Raw genomic sequence first — 6,577 nt, 5'->3', positions numbered from 1 at the left:
TTTTGTGAAGATAAAGAATTGTAGGACTTGCTCATAAAAAAACTTTATTTATTTTTGGTGACAGTGGGGATTTTTACATGTTACCATATTTTTTTTATTTTTGAACACTAATTTTTTTTTCATTTTTTTTTGTTATCCTTATGTCAACAACCTGTTGCCTAGCATCAAATGGGTTAAGGACCTACAAAAGCAAGGTGACTATATGGTAGAATTCACCCATTAATACTGAGTCCTTTCTTGCAGTCAATGACTATTGTATACGGATGCTCAGAAAATTACTTTTACTTACCAGGCAATGTGGATGCATCTTCTATGTCCATTCCCCACGGGATGCTGATTATTGTGGTAGCACTTGTGTTCTGTCTGAGCATTTGCTTCAATTAAAGATGATGTTGCATGGAGATCATCCATCTGTAGCCAGTTTCTTCACCACATGCTTGTAGTCAGTCCATCTCTTAATGGCATCCTGTGCCCTCCTCACTCTGCTGACACTATCGACACTCTCCTTTATTTGATTGCAATGTCCATCTCTTCTCTCCAGTGACTCTTTGGCCCTTTTCCCTTTGGAATAAGAGGGCTTTGTTATGCAGGATGTACTGTACAATAGTAAACTTATCTGTGTAGGAGAACTGTGGTCCCCTCACCCTATCATCATCATCATCATCACCATGATCATCATCATCCTCCACTGGACCATTACATGTAATGGGGGCCCTTCTTGCTGTGTGTCCTCCCCCTTGAGCCTCCCTCCCCATGTCCCACTAGCCTCTGTTCCTCAGGGTTTTATGTGTCTGCCTGTAGTCGGACATCCATTTCGCTCACTTTCTCAGTCTCTGTTGTCATCCTTGACTGAGCAGGTACCCTCTCCTCCTACTGCCTACTTTACTGCTCCTTCATCCATACTTCCCCTAGACCTCAATTGCATTCCACTTCCTGCCATCCTCTTCCTCTGCCCTTTACACTACACACTAACTTGCCCACTATTTGGAGTTAAAATGTGGTGCTTGTTTATGTATGCAGTGTATTATGATTAATGTACTACCGATTATTAAAGAGGTTTAATAATTCGGCACAAAGGTTTTGCACAACTTCATTAAAAAAGGTTGTATATCTGTGGTAGCCAGCCATGTGGAGAAGGCTACGACATCATTACCAAGGCAGTCAGCCTATCTGGAAATTTCCCAGGATCCCAGTAAACCAACTCAGCCCTTCATAAAATACAATTGGTGATTGACTTCCATTTTTAAGATTCAGTCGTCAGGCCTGGAATGGCCTTCTGGTACACCAGGCAAATGCCAGTCATGAGCCGCACTTATGTCATTAGGCGCTTGCTGGCCTTAAAGTCTTTCTTTAAGTGATATACACTATATGACCAGCAATTTAACAATCAATGAGCTATAACACAGATTCTCAGAAAAAAAGTTAAAATGCTTTTCCCCATGTACACACATATACATACATATATTGCTTATTTGATTCTGTAGTTCAGAGGCGTCCAACATGCGGCCCGTGGGCCAAATGCGGCCCGCGAGACCTCGAGGTGTGGCCTGCGTAAGATCGGCAGCCAGGGCAACCGATCTTACGCGGGCCGCACCTCGAGCCCTGCTACTTACCTGTGGGAGGGTCTTCTGTACTGCATAGAGGAAGCGGAACCTAGCAGAGTTCACGTGACATCACATGACTCTGTTCCAGTCCTGCTTCCTCTGTGCAGTACCAGAGAACGCAGAGGGAGGCCGCGCCCTCTGCTGAAGTCTGTCAGCGGCATCGAGGAGCTGCAGTGTAGGTAAGGGGGTGGGGAGGGTGTTTGAATTAGTATGCGTGATTGAGGGAATTAATCTGTGAATGAATGAGTATATGTGAGTATATGAATGAGTGTGTGTGTGTGATAGCATGATGGGGCTGTTAGCAATCACACTCCTATCATGCCAAGTCAGCCAGTACATGCTGAAACCTAGCTAGCTACCCCCCTTGTGTATTGATGCTGCCAGCAGTATGGGGTCTGCACATCACTTACAGCCACCATGTACCAGCATGTACTGGCTGACTTGGCATGATAGGAGTGTGATTGCTAACAGCAATCACAGCAAGCACAGTCCCATCATGCCTAGGTACCAGCATTTACTGGTTGCCTGGGTATGGTAGGAGTGTGATTGTCATATTGCAAATTTTTTTGTCCAATTGTTGTGTGTTTCCTACTTTTATTAAAAATGTGAGTTTTTATTATTATTTATAAAGGTGGGGGGTCATTTTTGGTTTTGGTTAAGTGAACTGTGAATGTTTTGGTCCAGAATTTTCATTTTGGTGCATCCCTAGAATAAATAGAACTATTTCATTTTTAATTATCCTGAATTTGTATTCACAAAACATTCTAGGCCCAGAAATCAGTGAGAGGAAAAGTAAAGGTTTTGTGTCATTTACTTTATTTTAATCTGCATATTTTTTCTCACGGTGAAAAATGAGTGCGGCCCTCGCACGTATACAATTCTGATGAAGTGGCCCACTGCAGAAAAAACTTGGACACCCCTGTATTAGACATATACAATTGGGCCAAGAATGATTCAGACAATTTTTTTGAATTTGTTTTGGCCCATTCGTTTTTGGGCAACAAATTACATTCCCTGCACTTTCGGTTCAAATGAAAGTTGAAAGGCATTTTTCATTCGGGAACGAAAGTCGTTGCTTGGTGCCCACATTTACTCTCGCTCACTTTCTCACACGCTCTCTAAATGTTTCCCTACCTACTTCCGCTTCTGCCAACCACTTCTGCTTCCACATCTTCTTGTTCATCTTTTCTCTTCTATCGTCTGTCTTTCATCTTCTGTCCTTTATCTTTATTTGCATCTCTATGGACATAATATGGTGGGAACCTCTACGAAAAATGGCCGCCGCCGCAACGATCATCAAAGATCGCAGTGGCGGCGGCGGGCTAAAACAGCTTAGGAAGCGATCGGATAAACTGTGTTGCTGACATGCCTCGATATCGAGGCATGTAGCAACACAACCCCCCCTACCCCGATAGCTTTGTGATTGCTCCGAAGAGCAACCACAAGTGCCATCCTGTAAATGATGTTGCCGTCATTCACAGGATGGCATTAACAATAGAAAATGAGTTCACAGAGGATCTCGAGCTCTGCATCCAACCATGCCAGGTCTATGGAGCCCAGCTCACTAATCAGAGTGATTAGTAAAAAAATAAAAAAAATGTAAAAATTAAAAAAAATTCAAAAATGTTCAAAAATGTTAAACAAAATATTAACCAAAAAGTTTTTAATAAGCAAGTCCTACAATTCTTTATATTCACAATAATTCCCACATGGAAAGAGTTAAAATATTGGCATTACAAATGCCCATAGGGTGTCTAGTATTAAAAAATGTATAATTTGATGGGGTAAATTGAATTGGCCGGGTTCAAAGATGTCCCAAATATGGGACATGGGGGCAGTAGGATCAGATGTCTAAATGGCAAAAAAATACACACCTCACAAAGGCAGCCTTTTACCTCCCAAATAACCCAACAAACCCATGCATGTGGGGTATCACTGCACTCAGGAGATGTTACTGAACACATATTGGGGTGTTGTTTGACACAGACATATACGGACTTTATACCTGAAGTACAACGTGTGTGAAAAAAATACAAAAAATATGTACTACCATAAAGTTTCACAAAGGCTGGTGGTAAAATCAGTGCATGGAAAGGGTTAAAATACCAGCATTTCAAATACCTTGGGGTGTCTAGTTTTTAAAAATATATGATTTGATGGGGTAAATTGCATTGGATGGCTTCAAAGATACCCGAAATGGCACATGGGGGGAAGAATTACCAGATTTGGAAAAAATGGTTTTGAAATAGCAAAATGCTACCTGTACTTATTGCCCCATAATGTGCAGAAAAAAGCAAAAAAACATAAAAGTTTTTTGTTTAAAAAGTGAGAAAATTTAATTTTTTAACAAAAATACCCATATTTTATCATTTTTTTATAGTAAATTGGGTGATATGATAAAATTAATCGTATCTAAAGAAAGCCCTGTTTGTCCTAAAAAAAAATAAAAAATATATAATATGTGTGGGAGCATGAAATGAGAAAATCACAGCTAAACATCAACACTGAAAATGTTACAAGAGCCATTGTCCCACAATATATGAGTAATAACCCCTATTGTCCTTAAGGGGTTAAATACTCCCAACAGGTTACACTTGTTTTGGACAGGTGGTGGTATTTACAATGAAGCAGCGATACATGAGACTAACTCAGGGGTGTCCAAGTTTTTCCTGCAGCGGGCCACTTCATCAGAAATGTATATGTTCGGGGGCCGCACTCATTTTTCACTGAGAGAAAAAAAGGCCTTTAATAGGACATGCAGATCGAATTAAAGAAAATGACACAAAATCCTTTACAATGCCTCACACTGATTTCTGGGCCTAGAAAGTTTTGTCCTCTGACACGACTACAAATTCAGGAGGGCATTTTATCTCTGGGTCAGGGCCGGACTGGGACTGAAAAGCAGCCCTGGAAAAATTTGGAGACCAGCCCCATATAGTTTATCTCACGGTCGCGCTCTTTAACCACACGCACCCCTCATACACACCCGACTCACACTATTCGCCATTCATTTTATCTCATTATTTGTATTAAAATGCCAGAAAGCAAAAGTGTTAAAAGGCCCTAATAAATTAAATACATTACACATAATGGGATCAAAACATTTGCTACAGCGAACATTTTAGATGAAAAAGTTCAGTGGAACAAAACAGTGATCACATTATTCTTCACGATATTCTGGTAAGAAACTTTTGTTTCTTTATTAATTCATGTAGACTATTTTTTTCATATTTAATATAAGCTATGATTGAGACATGTTTGTTTTTTTTTTCCTATTATTTGCCAACCTACCCCCGAGTTATGCACATCTGCCCCCAGGCTTGCCACTCTGCCCCCCTGATATGCCTTCTAACCCCCTATATGCCACTCTGCCTCCAGAAATGCCTTATACCCCCTATATGCCACTTTGTCCCGTGATATGCCTTTTAACCCCCTGTATGCCACTCTGCCATATAGGGGTCAAAAGGCATATCATGGGACAGAGCGGCATATAGGGGGTATAAGGCATTCCTGGAGACAGAGTGGCATAAAGGGGGTTAAAAGGCATATCATGGGGCACTCTGCCTCCAGAAAAGCCTTATGCCCTCCTATATGCCACTCTGCCTCCCCAATATGCTTTATACCCTCCTATATGCCACTCTGCCCCATGATATGCCTTTTAATCCCCTATATGCCACTCTGCCTCCCTGATATGCCTCAATCCTCCTATATGCCCCTCTGCCCCGTGATATGCCTTTTAACCCCCCTTTTGCCACTATACCTCCAGATATGCCTTTTGACCTCCTCTATGTTACTCTGCATCCAGAAATGCCTTATACCCCTATATGCCACTCTGTCTCATGATATGCCTTCTAACCTCCTTTATGCCACTCTGCCATATAGGGGGTTAAAAGGCATATCATGGGACAGAGTGGCATATAGGGGGGTATAAGGCATTTCTGGAGGCAGAGTGGCATAAAGGGGGTTAAAAGGCATATCATGGGGCACTCTGCCTCCAGAAAAGCCTTATGCCCCCCTATATGCCACTCTGTCCCATGATATGCCTTTTAACCCCCATATGCCACTCTGCCTCCCTGATATGCCTCAACCCTCCTATATGCCCCTCTGCCCCGTGATATGCCTTTAACCCCCTTTTTGCCACTATACCTCCAGATATGCCTTTTGACCTCCTATATGTCACTCTGCATCCAGAAATGCCTTATACCCCTATATGCCACTCTGTCCCATGATATGCCTTTTAACCCCCTATATGGCAGAGTGGCATATAGGGGGGTAGAAGGCATATCATGGGACAGAGTGGCATATATGGGTATAAGGCATTTCTGGAGGCAGAGTGGCATAAAGGGGGTTAAAAGGTATATCATGGGGCACTCTGCCTCCAAAAAAGCCTTATGTTCCCCTATATGCCACTCTGCCCCATCATATGCCTTTTAATCCCCTATATGTCACTCTGCATCCAGAAATGCCTTATACCCATATATGCCACTCTGGCATATAGGGGGTTAAAAGGCATGTCATGGGACAGAGTGGCATATAGGGGGGTAAAAGGCATTTCTGGAGGCAGAGTGGCATATAGGGGGACACACTTACATACACACACATGCTGATTTTTTTTGTTTTTAACACATACAAAAAAATATTATACATTTTGTACAAAAAAATACATTACTTTACTCACCTTCTACTTCTCTTGACTTCCGTCCTCTGGTAGCCGCACACTGTTCTCTTCTCTCTCCTGACAGGATGTCACTGACCTGACATCCGGTGCTGCAGCAGTCTGAGTGCGAGGGGGCGGAGCTTCCACCTCTCACGCTGCTCCCATCACTATGCAGCCATCAGACTGCTGGGAATGTAATCTAAACGGCTGCTGGGTGCTGATGCCGCCGGCCGGAGCTACTTTAACACTTTTTTTTTATTTATATGGTAAGCAGGATCGGCTCGCCATATAAAGTAAAAAAAAAAGTATTAAAGCA

General features: G+C 42.3%; 1 long non-coding RNA gene across 1 annotated transcript in view; it reads right to left on the bottom strand.

The window, feature by feature from the left end:
* Positions 1-2,788: 2,788 nt before the first annotated feature.
* The window catches only part of LOC128467417 (uncharacterized), a 28,179-nt gene continuing 24,390 nt past the window's right edge, over positions 2,789-6,577 (bottom strand). Inside the window, exon 2 of the long non-coding RNA XR_008345722.1 lies at positions 2,789-2,843. This is a non-coding gene — a long non-coding RNA (uncharacterized LOC128467417). The remainder of the gene's footprint in view (positions 2,844-6,577) is intronic.

This window comes from Spea bombifrons, chromosome 10, assembly GCF_027358695.1.
Source record: "Spea bombifrons isolate aSpeBom1 chromosome 10, aSpeBom1.2.pri, whole genome shotgun sequence".
Classification (NCBI taxonomy): Eukaryota; Metazoa; Chordata; class Amphibia; order Anura; family Pelobatidae; genus Spea; species Spea bombifrons.
The sequence above is the reverse complement of the archived record's forward strand: the minus strand, read 5'-3'. Positions and strand labels throughout refer to the sequence as shown.